The sequence below is a fragment of the Balaenoptera musculus genome, chromosome 19 (assembly GCF_009873245.2).
Source record: "Balaenoptera musculus isolate JJ_BM4_2016_0621 chromosome 19, mBalMus1.pri.v3, whole genome shotgun sequence".
In the NCBI taxonomy this organism is placed as follows: Eukaryota; Metazoa; Chordata; class Mammalia; order Artiodactyla; family Balaenopteridae; genus Balaenoptera; species Balaenoptera musculus.
Genome location: NC_045803.1, coordinates 53,022,725 through 53,037,899, shown reverse-complemented (window position 1 = coordinate 53,037,899; position 15,175 = coordinate 53,022,725). Strand labels below are relative to the sequence as shown.

The 15,175-nt window shown below is 46.5% G+C and overlaps 1 protein-coding gene across 4 annotated transcripts in view; it reads left to right on the top strand.

Moving 5' to 3' along the window:
• Window positions 1-15,175, top strand: part of CDYL2 (chromodomain Y like 2) — a 177,781-nt gene that overhangs the window by 75,390 nt on the left and 87,216 nt on the right. Inside the window, exon 1 of one of the 4 annotated variants that reach the window (XM_036834679.1) lies at window positions 15,046-15,065. The exons of the other annotated variants lie outside the window; for them this stretch is intronic. The gene's annotated coding sequence lies outside the window, so the exon portion shown is untranslated. Of the gene's footprint in view, window positions 1-15,045; window positions 15,066-15,175 lie in introns of those variants that run through there. 4 annotated transcript variants of the gene reach the window in all.

Genomic DNA, 15,175 nt, shown 5'->3' with positions numbered 1-15,175 from the left:
GTTTGAGGAATACTGGGCAGGTATTTTGTTTCAAGTTGGGTTTGTTTGATGTTTTTCTCATGATGACTTTGGGTTATGGGTTTCTACAAGGAAGACCCCAGAGGGAAAATACCATTCTTTTTTCATCATATCAAGGGTGCATGCTATCAACATGACTTATCACTGCTGATGTTGACCTTGATCATGGGACTGAGGTCATACCTGGTTTCTCCCCTGTAAAGGTACCCCCTTCTTCTTTTTATCCTCTGTTCTTTGGAAGCAAATCACTAAGCTCAGACCATACTCAAGGGTGGGGAGTTAAGCAACCTTCTTTTTTTTTTTTTTTTTTTTAAACATCTTTATTGAAGTATAATTGCCTTACAATGGTGTGTTAGCTTCTGCTTTACTTTATAACAAAGTTAATCAGTTATACATATACAATATGTTCCCATATCTCTTCCCTCTTGCGTCTCCCTCCCTCCCACCCTCCCCATCCCACCCCTCTAGGTGGTCACAAAGCACCGAGCTGATCTCCCTGTGCTATGCGGCTGCTTCCCACTAGCTATCTATTTTACATTTGGTAGTGTATATATGTCCATGACACTCTCTCACCCTGTCACATCTCACCCCACCCCCTCCCCATATACTCAAGTCCATTCTCTAGTAGGTCTGTGTCTTTATTCCCGTCTTGCCACTAGGTTCTTCATGGCCTTTTTTTTTTTTTTTCCTTAGATTCCATATATATGTGTTAGCATACTGTATTTGTTTTTCTCTTTCTGACTTACTTCACTCTGTATGACAGACTCTAACTCCATCCACCTCATTACAAATACCTCCATTTCATTTCTTTTTATGGCTGAGTAATATTCCATTGTATATATGTGCCACATCTTCTTTATCCATTCATCTGTCGATGGACATTTAGGTTGCTTCCATGTCCTGGCTATTGTAAATAGAGCTGCAATGAACATTTTGGTACATGACTCTTTTTGAACTATGGTTTTCTCAGGGTATATGCCCAGTAGTGGGATTGCTGGGTCGTATGGTAGTTCTATTTGTAGTTTTTTAAGGAACCTCCATACTGTTCTCCATAGTGGCTGTATCAATTTACATTCCCACCAACAGTGCAAGAGAGTTCCCTTTCCTCCACACCCTCTCCAGCATTTATTGTTTCTAGATTTTTTGATGATGGCCATTCTGACCGGTGTGAGATGATATCTCATTGTAGTTTTGATTTGCATTTCTCTAATGATTAATGATGTTGAGCATTCTTTCATGTGTCTGTAGGCCATCTGTATATCTTCTTTGGAGTAATGTCTATTTAGGTCTTCTGCCCATTTTTGGATTGGGTTGTTCGTTTTTTTGTTATTGAGCTGCATGAGCTGCTTGTAAATCTTGGAGATTAATCCTTTGTCAGTTGCTTCATTTGCAAATATTTTCTCCCATTCTGATGGTTGTCTTTTGGTCTTGTTTATGGTTTCCTTTGCTGTGCAAAAGCTTTTAAGTTTCATTAGGTCCCATTTGTTTATTTGTGTTCTTATTTCCATTTCTCTGGGAGCTGGGTCAAAAAGAATCTTGCTGTGATGTATGTCATAGAGTGTTCTGCCTATGTTTTCCTCTAAGAGTTTGATAGTGTCTGGTCTTACACTTAGGTCTTTAATCCATTTTGAGTTTATTTTTGTGCATGGTGTCAGGGAGTGTTCTAATTTCATACTTTTACATGTATTTGTCCAATTTTCCCAGCACCACTTATTGAAGAGGCTGTCTTTTCTCCACTGTATATAAGCAACCTTCTTGAGGGGAGAATGTTAACATAAATTACTTGGAGTTCTTCTGTGTGGGAGATTTGTCTCTTCTCCCTAATTCATCTAATTACTTAATTGCTAATTTATATGATTGGGTTTGCATATATTTATTTTATAATTTGGGTTATAATCCACTACTACCTTACTTATTTTGTTTACTCCAATTGTTCCAGCTTTGGCCATTGGAAGCTCTTCCAGGTTGCCTCATGTGTCCCTTTGACACATCTCCATCTTTTTTTTTTTTTTTTTTTTAATCACTTCCTTACTTTCTGGCACCACAAGATGCTCCAGGCTTATTTTGTATATTCCCTGTTGCAACCCTAGTATCAGCCATTTCTCCAAGGAGTCCTTGTTCCTTTTATTGGAGAATGATATTGGAACCAAGATCTGAACCCTAGGCATTCTTAATCTTCTTTGTGCTTAATCTAAAACTAGTCGGACTTTGGGAACGATGTCTCAGCCTGTCTTTCATTCAGTAAGTACATACTGAATGTCGAGCTCTGTACTTGGGGTCATGTTTTTAGTTATTTAAAACTTGTTCTAAATAGAATTTCACTTTTTTTTACCCATACTAATTAGAAATTCATTCATAATTTGATGTTATTTTAGTAAAGGGTTATAATTAAATTGGAGATAGGGCATATAATTATTGTTTGTTGTGCTAAAATCAGCCTCTTTATTTTACAAACGCTTTCATTCCATTGCCAGTTTTAAAAACAAATGCTTATTATTGGGAGCAAACATGTGGATGAATATTTATTTGAGTCACTAACTGCTCATCAAATAATTTTTCAATGTGCATGTGGAAAATTTCAAAAATACAGAGAATAATATCCTGAACTTCCAAGGACCCATCAATCAGCTTCAGTAGTTTCAACTCATGGCCAATATATATATTTTTTAAATTTTTATTGGAGTATAGTTGCTTTACAATGTTTTGGTAGTTTCTACTTTACAGCAAAGTGAATCAGCTATACATATATGTATATCCCCTCTTCTTTGGATTTCCTTCCCATTTAGGTCACCACAGTGCATTAAGTAGAGTTCCCTGTGCTATACAATATGTTCTTATTAGTTGTCTATTTTATACATAGTATCAATGGTGTATATGTGTCAATTCCAATCTTTCAATTCTTCCCACATACCCCTTTTCCTGTTGGTATCTATACCAAGCTTAATTCATCTGAACCTGACTTTTTTTGTTTTTTTGGATTAGCAAATCATTTTTGAACTTGAAATAGATGTCACTGCTTCTTTGTGACTCACACACATACAATGGAAGAAGCTTGAATATATGCGAAGGAACATTTCACAGTTGGCCTTTTAAGAGCCAGTGAGTAACTAATGTCATCCCACGTCAGAAGATGAAAGATTCCTGTCCCAGCGTATTAGAAGCTTGTGGGTAGAGTGACACCAAGAATGTTCGGGACAAGTGAGAATTTGAACAAATGAAGGTTCACTCATCTAGAACTCAGGTCTCACTCTTGAATAGCAGGGCACGTGTTTGTCACAAAAGCATGCCAGTCACGCTGGGGCTGGCAGGCCTTCGGGAGCAAAATACGCCAAGCATTTTCCAGTTCAGCCTGGGTTCAGGTTTCTCAGGTCGGTCAAACACACGTGCCGTTGCCAAAGTTTCTTGTGGACTGCTGGAACTTCACATCTAGTTTAGGCCCCAGCGACTGAGTGTAGTTCGTAGATGTGACAATGAGAATTTGCAATTTGTGGGTTGAGATCTGCAGACTGTAGAAGGCGATTTGTTGACTCAGCCATTCAACAAATGTTTCCTGAGTACCTACTGTGGGCTGGCGGTTATGCTGGGGACACAGTGGTGGGCAGGACACACATAGAACCTGCTACATGGGGCTTGCTGTCCGGGAGTATAAGAGGACAGTCACGGTGAATCACCCAAATCGCTAATGACAATTGTGTTGTGTTTCAAGGGATAGAAAAGAGTGCTAAAAGTATGGGGTCCCTGATTTTGTCTAGGGCATCAGGGAAGATACTCTGAGGAAGTGATATTAAACTAGGATTTAAAGGATGCATAGGAGTTGGTGAGGCAAGGCATGTGTGTGTGTGTGTGTGTGTGTGTGTGTGTGTGTGTGTGTGCACGCGCGCACGCGTTAAAGGTGGATATATGAGAATTGGAAATACTCAAGCTCAGTGCATCCCCAATATATTAAGTTAAAATATTTACTTAATTAAGCCCAATTCAACCCCAGTATCCAAGGGGATAATACCCACAAAGAAGCTGTACCATGGGAAAGAGTTGAACATGGCCAAGGACCCACTAGAAGGCAGCAGGGCTGGGGTGGGGTACAGGAGTGGGGCGGGCAGGCAGGCAGCAGACCATGTTCATCTGTGGGCTGTGATGAGAAGCCTGGATTTTATTCCTGAACCACTGGGAAACCGCCATAAGGTTTCAGGACAGGGCCTTTCAGAGTTGGGCACCGCCTGCAGAATGCACCGGTGAGGCGAGGACTGGGCAGCAGGGGCGGGTGGGTGGTTGCCACACAGGTCTGGGCAAGAGAGTTCCTGACTTGGTGATGCAGAGCAGTGGGTAGATGTGAGATCGAACTCATGGAGTTTTAGTGTAGTGGCTTTCAGACTTTTCTGACTGTGATCTACTGAAAAAAAAAAAACCAGTTTGCATCGTGGGCTCAATACATAAATGAGTGTGTATGTATATGCATGTGAAACAAAAACTTGGTAAAACAATGCCTCTACTATAGGCAAGTCACACTGAAATATTTTGTGTCATGTCTCGTGTGTGTGTATGTGTGTGTGTGTTTGAGGTAGGCAGAGGGAGGGTGTTAGGGGATTTTATGGGCCATACTAATGAATCTGGATCTTCGTCCAGCGTTAAGTGGGGTATCTCCAAGGGTTTTTTTGGTTTTTTAAAAAAATTTTATTTATTTTTTTGGCTGCGTTGGGCCTTCGTTGCTGTGAGCGGGCTTTCTCTCTAGTTGCGGCGAGCAGGGACCACTCTTCATTGCGGTGTGAGGGCTTCTCATTGTGGTGACTTCTGTTGCTGTGGAGCACGGGCTCTAGGCAGGCGGGCTTCAGTAGTTGTGATGCGCAAACTCAGTATTTGTGGCTTACGGGCTCTAGAGCGCAGGCTCAGTAGTTGTGGTGCAAGGGCTTAGTTGCTCCATGGTATGTGGGATCTTCCCGGATCAGGAATCGAACCCACGTCCCCTGCATTGGCAGGCGATTCTTAACCACTGCACCACCAGGGAAGTCCCTCTCCAAGGTTCTAAAGCAGATTTGTTCTTTGAGAGAAATAACCCTAACAATAATAGAAAATAACAATCGAGAAAAGAGCCTTGTGACAGGAACGCTAAGACATAAATAATTTCCCTAAGTCTCCTCTTCCTCCTCCTTTTCTTCTTTTTCATTTTGGTGGGAGTTGGCAAACTTTTTATGTAAAGGGCCAGAGGATAAATATTTTTGGCTTTATGGGCCACTTAATCTCTGTCCACTACTCAGTTCTGTCATCAAGACTGGAAAGTAGCTGTAGAAAGACAATGTGTAAAAAATGGGTATGACTGTGTTATCAGTAAAACTTTATTTACAAAAACAGATGGCCTGAGGAATGGAGGGGAATGATTTGTGGGATTTATGAGGAAGGAGGATTTGTTGAGATAAAGTCAGTGTGCTGCAGGATGGTGCTTGTCCTGCGTGGTCCTCCAGGGGGATCACAGCATCTGGAGTGTGGTGGCCCTTCCGAGGAAGGCCCACTGGGGCCACGGTGCATTCTGACACTCAGAGGGTTTGCAGTGTGGGGAGTCTGGGGTGCAGAAGCAGTTGAAGTTAAGGTCCCATCTCCCAGCCTCAGATTTAGCCACAGACGGAATGCAAACTGTAAATTGGATGTTCAGCTCAGTTCCTCAGGGCTGTGAGGCCAAAGCTGGACTTGATACCAGGCCAGGGATTAATTAATACAACCCTTCTGGGCAAAGTTCCCTGCTGTTGGGCCATGCACAGGGAATGCAGCCTTTGTGCAGGGAGAAACAGCTCTTAAGAGGAGACGGCCTGAGATGGCTCTCCGGGCTGCTTTTCCTCTCTCCAGGAATTCCTGGACCCGTGCCACACACGTAAATGTACTTGGAGGCAGATGGTAAGCCTAAGCAGGTCCCTGAAATGGGTACCATGACACACAGGGCCAGAGGGGATGGATATATAGCACTCCCGCTGACCCTGGCAGGTAAGAGGCCTTCACGCCCTGCGGCAGGATGGGGTCATGGCACCTGGGCCCTCTGTGCCTTTGCCCTCTCTCTCTACTCTGCTTGTGCAAATCCTCCTGACCCTAAGGGGCAAGTCCAGTGTTCCCCTATATGGAAACTGACTCCTCCTGTCAAGAGTATTTTTTCATCTTGTGGACTTCCTCAGCCCTTTGTATGTTGGAGGGTGACCTGGATGATAATGGCCAGGGTACCAGTCTGCCTCCTGGAGTGGCTTATAAACTCTTAGAGTACATAGCCTGTGGCTTACCTGTCACTGGATTCTAGCTGCTAGCCCTGTCCGTAGAGGAGACACAATATGTTGGAGAAGCAGCATGATGTTTTGGAAAGGGCATAGGTTTTGGAGGTCTGCCAATAACCTCCTCTGTAACTTTGGGCAAGTAATCAGACCTCTTTGAGCCTCAGTTTCCTTATTTGTAAAATGGGCCTGATAAAACCAGTCTTAGGTATGTTCTGAGGGTTGCAGATAAAATATACGTGAAGCTTACACACCCGTTCTGCTGTATGCAAAGCATACCCAGCTTTGCCATTGTTGACCTGGTACAGTGACTCATCAGAAGGAGCTGGAGTGAGATCTCATCGTGGTTTTGACTTGCATTTCCCTAATAATTAATGATGTTGAACGTTTTTGCATGTGACTGTTGGCCATCTGTATGTCTTCTTTGGAAAAATGTCTATTCAGATCCTCTACGTAGTTTTTAGTTGGGGTTGTTTGGTTTTTTTGTTTTTTTTTTTTGGTGTTGTATGAGTTGTATGCATATATATACAATGGAATACTACTCAGCCGTAGAAAAGATGAAATCTTGCCATTTGCTAAAACATGGATGGATTTTGAGGATATTATGCTAAGTGAAATAAGTCAAAGACAAAAACTGTATGATTTCACTCATATGTGGAATATAAAAAACAGACAAAATTAATGAACAAACCAAACCAAACAAAAACTAGCCCACAGATATAGGGAACAGATTAGTGTTTACCAGAGGGGAAGGGCAAGGGAGGGAGTCAACTCTATGGTGACAGATGGAAACTAAATTTTTGCTGATGAGCACGCTGTAGTGTACACAGACATTGGAATATAACGTTGTATACGTGAAATTTATATAATGTTGCAAGCCGTATATAAAATGTTACATAATGTTACCTCAATGTAAAAAAAGGAACTGGAGTGTTTGGGGGACTTAGCTGAGTTCCCTGGGTGAATTCTGAGCATTTGGCACTGCATTTGCTTTCTTTGACGCTGAGACACCACTGATGATAAGGTGCTCTGTTGTTTTACATGCCTCTAAACATTAGAATCACCTGGGGAGCAATCGCATATCTTGATGCCCAGGCCCCATTTCAGGCCAGTTACATCAGTAATTTGGGGTTTGGGCATTGGTTTTCATTCATTCATTCCTTTCCTTCCTTATTTATTTATTTTTTAATTGATATTTTTAAAAACTGACGCCAGTGTGCAGCCAAGATTGAGAACCTCTGCGCTAAAAAAACCCAAATACCCCTGTCAAATGTATGATGACTCAGTGCTTCCCTGGCAGTGGGAACTTTTCATCTGTTCACAGGGCTCTTTTAGATGGTGCCCAAGTAGTTCCCTAACCACCCTTTCATCAGCGCTATAGGGGGCGCTGGCACAGCCGGCAGACCCCAGCCCTGGGCAACGCCAGGATCTCTCGCTCGCCCTGCCCGGTGCACAGTCCCCGAGTACGCAGCTGGGGCTCCCGGACTGGGGTTCAGTGGGTGGAGGGAAGGGCGGGCAGGACTCTGGGGACTGAGTGGCACTGGGATAAAGGGGAGGGGGTGGGGAGGAGGGGGACATAACAGCCGAGTCTCCCCTGGGGGCGCTGCTCAGCTCCGTCCTGGAGAAGCAGAAGGATGGCCAAGCTGGGCCATTGCAAGGCACCCTTGATTTTAATCCTGGTTGCAGAAATGATAACATGGAAAATTGTGTGTGTTTTAGATTCAGTGCAATGTAGTGGGTTGTATGCTAGACGATAAATCTGCTTAGAAGAAGGTGGTCACAGATGCCCAGGCTGAGTTTGAGCCTCGTGGACAAGGAAGAGCTCACAGCTCAAGGAGCAGCGTGGACAGTCACCACCTACCCCAGCAGTCCCGACGGAAGGACTTTCCTGGGGAGCGGGGTTTCTCTGCTCAGACTTGCTCAGGGTTGTGGGAAAGAGCTCAAATCCAGGCTTCAGCACGTGTTAGCTCTGTAAGTTTAGGCAGACGCCTTAATTTTCCTGAGCCTTAGTTTGCTCACCTGTCAGATGGGAACAGTGAGGAGTCAGTAAGTTACCGCAGATGAAGTGTTTCTCAGGGCACATGGGAACAGCCAGAGAATAGCAGTGATTGGTTGTCCTGGTGCTCTCGCCCTGCAGGGGTTGTTCTCATGGGGATGTACTGGCCTCCTTGTTTTGGCCACACATGGGGGACACTGCGTGGGCTTCAGAGGAAGCCCCCAACTGCCTGGGAGGAGGTGACATTTCCCTGGGGTCTTAGCGGAAATGCACTCAGTGTGTTTAAAGTCTCTTCAGGATGAAGTATCATGTCTCTGTAGCCACTTCCCTATAATGATGTGATGTGGGTTCTCTTTGGCTATTTTAGTCTATTCTCTTATTTAAGATAAGTAACCCCACCGGTGACTCTAAAGAGGGCCTTTAAGCAGCCACACATGCTCAATTTCTGAAGTGGTTGGGCTCCCAGCGTTTGATTTTACAAGTTGGATTCCCAGGCCAGCACACTGAAGTCTTCCCTCCCTAAAGCTGCAGAGTTACTGTACTCAGCCGAGCAGTGTACCAGCCTCCCCTCATTCGTGTATTGGTCCAAGAGGAAAATGCATCCTGAGCCCCAGGTAGAAACGCCAGGGACATGCCTTGTCCGCAGCAACAGCTCTCTCAGAAGCCACACTGAAGGCTTGGGTAGGGTCCCCAGTAAAGTCCCTCGAGGTTTAAAGGCCGTCAGCAGAGCATCGCGCTCCTTGCTTTGACAGAAGAGTGCACACTCATTGCCAGAGTGTTTCCTGTTCTTGGGATCAAATGCAAGTGATGACAAGGTTCGTCGGGGGTTTTATGTGTGTGGGTGATTTTTGCACTGCCTGGTCACTGGGCTCTAAATGGTGATTGTTCGTAAACGTGGTAGAAATCAGCATCACTAGGTCTGCATGGGCAAACCTAGTCCCTAGTTTTTGTCTCCTTGCTTTGTTGGGTCTCTGGCATTTAGAGTTCAGGTGGCTGTGTGTGGTTTCCAGGATCCAGCATGGAATCCGGTGCGTCCACAGGGAGGGGGAGCGGTAAGGGGAAGTGGAGGGAGACTCTGGAGGAGGCTAGTGGGTTTATCTCCTCAGCTGGTGTGAATACTGCATAGTTGCAGAGCCCTGGAGAAACCCGGATTCCCTATCTTTACACCCTCATTCGTGACCTGCTTGTTTCTGCCTACATGTCATTTTACTCTATAATTGATTTAATGTCAACGCATAGGAGACGGGATTGTTGCTGGGAAATGGCCCAGCACAGGGAATATCCATGGTGCTCTTGAAACTCCCCCTGAAGTCACGGGGGACTGGGGCCAGAAAGAAGTGGCCAAGGCAGACTCGGTGACTTCTCGGTTTCCCCTTGGGCCGAGTCATCACCTCTGCACAGACAGACGCAAGCTGTGCGCAAGGTGCTTCCTGCCCCCCATGACTGCACAGCGTGAAGCAGTCGGGGATGGCCTCCTCGCTTCCTGTCGCTGAGTCTGGGCTTCTAGGAGGGACGACAGCGTGCACGGGTTCTGAGCTGGGGTCCCAGATGACCTTGTTTTCCTCCAGGTGGCCTTGAGCGCAGATACTTGTTTGTCTCAGTTTTGAGCTTCTGGCTGATCCCCTTGTTGGAAAAGCAGGAACTGCCTGCAGAGCTAAAAACAATGCAGTGATTCTCAAAATTTAGTGCATGCCAGTGACTAGTGGTCTCGTTCAAATGAAGTCTCATAGAGTGTATTCTAAGATGGTGATGCAGAACATGTAAATGATGGTCATGATGATCCCGGCCTGTGTTGAATCCCTACTATGTGCCGAGTACATTTAATACAGCAACCCATGAGCCAGTCTTATTTCCTGGTTACAAATGGGGAAACTGAGGCTCTGAGAAGTTAGGTGACTTAGTCAAGGCCACACAAGTTCCCGCTTCTAACTTCCTTCTGGGGCAGGGCCCAGGAATCTTCATGTTTACAAACACCCCCAGAGGATCCCCAGACTCTGGTTTGAGAAACACTGCCTAGACTTCAAGCTCACAGGAGGGCAAGGGCTGTGTCTGTCTTGTTCAAGGCTCTATCTCCAGGGCCTGGCCTGGGCCAGAGACATAACAGGTGCTCCATCAGTACTTATTGAAGGGAGAGATGAGTGTTGTTCTCTTCAAAGCAGTCCCTCAGGAACCCCAGGGCTCTTGCTCAGTTCCCTGGGAGCATTAAGTCGTCAAGTGCAGAGCTCGTGCCCTAGTTCTGACAACTTTGGTCTTGTTGCCAAGAACAATTTGCCTGGCTTCCTGGTTCTGTGCCTGGGTCACTGCATTGTTTCCTGGCCCTAAGTCCTTGCTACCTTCATACTTCCCTGTTTCTCTAGATCCCAGGCCTTCCCTGCCTCTGGTCATTACCTTTCTTAGGGACCGGGCTTCTGTCTCCCACCAAGGCCTGGCTGCTGGGACCCTCTTACCTGGGCAGGCTTTCCTGAGCCTGCCTGCCTTCCTACTGTTCTAGATTTTCCATCCTGCAACCCACCACTCATCCACTCATCACCTGCTGCTGGTGCCTTGGGTGTCAGGTCACATTTGCCAGACTGGACTTTGTGACTGCCAGACTGCACCTCTTTCAGCTGCATCCTTTCCCTGTTGTGGCCAATCGTACTCCTGAGCCTGGCCACCGTCCCAGCCTGTTTGCCTGGGAGCAGTAAGTCAGCTCTGGTCAAGATGGTTGGGTGATACAGATCTTAGGTACTGGAGCAGGTAGGCTCAAGTTCAACCCTTGACCCTTAAAGCAAGCATTTTAACTCTGAAAGCCTTAGTTTCCACATCTGTAAATCAGGTACGATGGTCTCTTCCAGTGGGGGGATGTGAGGATTAAATGGAATTGTGCATATGAGGTGCTTAGTATCATGGCAGCCGCAGGTTATCACTGTTTTATCTATTTTGGGATAGCTTACCATCTATCATGTGGGCAAAACCAGACACATACCCCACTCTTGGACCAGTGGGCGGGACATACACTAGTCAGATAGTCCCGCTAAAGGGTGTATAATTACAAAGCTGTAAGTGCTCTGAAGGAAAGAGCATTTAATGAAGGAATCTTAGTGTGGGGAACCAAATGAGGCTTGTCTCTGTGGAAGTGATATTTGAGCTGAGATAAGAATAAGGATCCCACAATTACTGAGTGCTTTTTATGTGCTAGGCCCTGTGACTTACCTAATTTACATATCTTAACTCTGTAATCCTCATAATAACCCCATGAAGCAGGAATGATTATCATCCCCCAGGAGGGACTTCATTTGATTAGACCTCTGCCCGAGGGCATAACTGCAAGTCAGGGGCAGGGCTGGAATTTGAACCCAGGAAGTCTGGCTCAGAACCCACTTCTTGCATCTAAGGGGTGGATAGGAGTTACTTAGGGGAAGAGAGATGGGAGATGAACGCACCCTCCAGAGCACCAGGGCTGGGCCCTGAGGTGAGGGTCAGGGGCGTAGGTGATTCCAGAAAGTGGCTGGAGGGTAGAGAGTGAGGTGGAGGGGGAGGGTGAAGGGGCAGGAGGTGTAGGGAGATGCCACACTGGCAGGGCCCCATAGTCGCTATTAGGGATTTTACACTTTCTCCTTTGATTAGTGGGAAACCACTGAAGACTCTTAAGCAGGGTTAGAGGGTGGGCAGCATGATTAGATTTTCATTGTGAAAACCCTCTCTGGAGGGAGGATGGAGAACGGAGGAAGGGATGCCAGGGTGGTGCAGGGTTTTCCATTTGGCAGCTGCTGTGAGAGGCTGGTGGTGACCTAGGGCGGTGCCAACGGAGAGTCTTATGGGAGGCAAGGATGAGATGCTCTGATTGTCAAAATAACTACTCCTCTTGGGTAGCTGCTTAGTTGGGGTGTTGATGGTGGTGGTGGTCTTCCCTAGCCATGGGTCGCTGTTGATCATGAAGAGGTCATGACTTGGGATCCCACAACGAGTCCTGTATTCTCAGGCCAGTGCCGAGATGCAGGAGTACAGTGTGTGTGAGTCCCTCCTTCCTTCCTCAGGGCCTGGGCCAGGTCCAACACTTCTTCCTCTCTGTGCTGCCTGGTCCTTGCAGCCACAGTGGCTCATGGCTTGACCAACATCCCAGTTGTATTTGTGCATCACGCTTCAGTTAAGCTCACTCTGGTCTCACCTCCATTGCTCCTCCAGGTGAGTCAGGTGTAACCACTCATTTGTGTGAGCTTAACCGACCACTCTGTGTCTGCTGATGTTTCCGTCTCAGGGTTACGTCTCTGCTCCTGAGTGCCTTCAGGGGCTCCGAGGCTGCTCCGAGGCTCTGGCTGCCTCCCGCCCGGTGGGATGGATAGAAATACCGTATTGATGCTGCTCTGTGGAATCTGCCTGTCCACTGAAGGAGCGTTACAAATGCTCACCTTTCACCTCATCTCTGAAACTGGAGCTTTGATCAAATGCAATGGTAACCTACTTTTGGACTAATTTACCTTTCACCTGGCAGCCTCAGGTGAGCCTCAGAGTTACTTGGATTGAACGTGGAATGCAGAGATACTATTTCTTCTCGGGGTTCCCGGGTTGGCATCTATGGGAGGTATGCTGGGATTTATGAACCAGAGCAGCTGGGGAAGCAGAGAGAGCTGGGGTCAGAGATGACTTTACTGAAGCAGCCAGAACTGTGGCCGGTCCAAGGAAGTCTGATCTAATGTGGGAGATACAGAACAGATATATACATGGTGGGTGACAAACCAGATGGGCAGCAGTCTCTTGACTTATTTATTTTATTGATGTTTGGTAGTAAGACCCCCAAAAGTGTCTAAGGCTAAAGGAGGAAAGGGCCACCCCTGCAGTCTAAGGGCTAATAGGATGGAGGCTCAGTGTCAAGACTTGAGCTAAGTGGTTTGGGTTTGGGGATAATGTTTCAGTTCCAGTGTTCCAGTTAACATGGCTATAAAACAAACCATCCCATAAATTAATGGTGTAAAACATTTTTAAAATGCTTGCGGATTCTGCCATCAGAAATTCAGACAGGGAACCTAGGAACAGCTTGTCTCTGCTCCACAGTGTCTGGGACCTCCACTAGGAAGACCTGAGGGCAGAGTGACTTGATGGCCGGGGGCTGGAATCATCTGGAAGCATCTTTGCTTGCATGTCTGGTGGTTGATGCTGGCTGTTGGCTGGGACCTGAGCTGTGTTGTCAGCTTGGAACACCTAGTGTGGTCTTTCCATAGGGGATCTCTTGGGTTTCCTCACAGCATGGCCGCTGGGTTCCAAGAATGAGCATCCCAAGAGAGCATGGTGGAAATGAATGGCACTTTTATGGTCTAGGCACAGAAGTTACACAGGGTCACTTCCACAAACTCTACTGATAGAGGCAGGGTGGTGTCAAAGGTCCTGGTCATCACCAGATGACCGTTGATTCTCTGAAGCTAATCAGAGGTTTAGAGGGATCTTTTGAGCTCTGGGTTAAGTTCAGTATGGTTCAAATGGAACATCTTGAAGAGTGACCCATGGCTGCTGCTACAGTGCATCCGAATGGCCATTTGATTTAATTTAAAATGCTGCCAATCTTCTGGATGTTTACAGATAGCAGATGACAATCCGATTGAGTCACCTGAATGATTTCAGAGTTTTCCCCCAGTGTAGTGTACTCACAGCCCCTCCTGGCTTCTCTTCAGACTCTATCCAGCTCTCCATCCATCCATGTTTTCATCCACATTTCTGCCCACCCTTGTACCCATCTCCCATCCACCTAGCACTTGTTAAGTGTCTACCATGTGCTATGAATTGCACAGGGCGTTATGAGCTGCAGGAGAAGAAGACAGAGTTTAGTAGATAACAGGCCACACCCTCAAGGAACACACTGTCTGGAAGAGATAGTCTTGTACTAGTAAGTAGGGCTGTTGGGGGCCATAGAGAGGCTCTGGTCTGTAGCTAAACCCTTTATTAATGAAGCCACACCCACTGGACCTCGGCGCCCTCGGCTTCCAATATCCCTGTGGCCTCCCCCGGTTGTCCCACTGTTAGGTATTGGCAGAAAGTCCCTATTTTCTACCAAGGAGACCAGTGCCCCTTGGGCTGGACGTCACTGAACTTGTGACACCCAGTGGGTAGCAAATTGACAGAGCCAGCTGTACATGCTACATAAATCAAACGAAGGGCAACAGATGTGTCTGGTAGCAACTGCATTTTCTTTTCGCTGCCCATTTCCCTTTCCTCCAGATCTGTGCCCTGCAGCTCAGGGCTGCCTTACCATATGCACCTTTCAAGGAGAGGGGGTTGCATTACGATTTTCCATTCCAAGCACCCTGCTCAGGCTTAAAGAGCCCTCCTTCCTCCTCCTCCTGGTAGCCCACCTTTTCCCACGCAGTGTTGGGGGGGGAGATACGGCTCCCCCTGCACTGCTGCTCAGGATGGGAATGGTTTGCCGCATTCATGTCCGCGAGTATTCGATTTCTTGCTGCTGTGGCGAGGTACTGGGAGACGTGAGGGGCTAACTGACATTTAGAGGAACCAGCAACCTGCATCGTGGTGATGCTGATGAATGAATCAGAGAGAATTTCAAGGGCAAACAAAGGACACCAGGCAGCTATCCCTTACACCGGTGGTTTCATGCACAGTCTCCAGGTCATCAGGTGGTTATTTTGGAGGAACTTTTTGGACATTATCTTAAAACAGACACAACTTAATTACATTCAGTTGAATCACAGTGAGCAGTGGTTGGGTTTTTTCTTTTTCTTTTTTTTTTTTTTTAAGTGTAAAGAACAGTTCTTAGCACTCACTCTCCCCTTTTCCTCCCAGCCTCATCATGCCCTACACACATGGCTGCGGCGATCGGGGTGAGTGAAGCTGGTTGGTCCATTCCAGTGCTGGTTGGATAAATGATAATTCAGGATCCTGCTGGGGTGCCCATCCCTCAGTGCCATATTGAATGCGGTCAGCCAGGGCA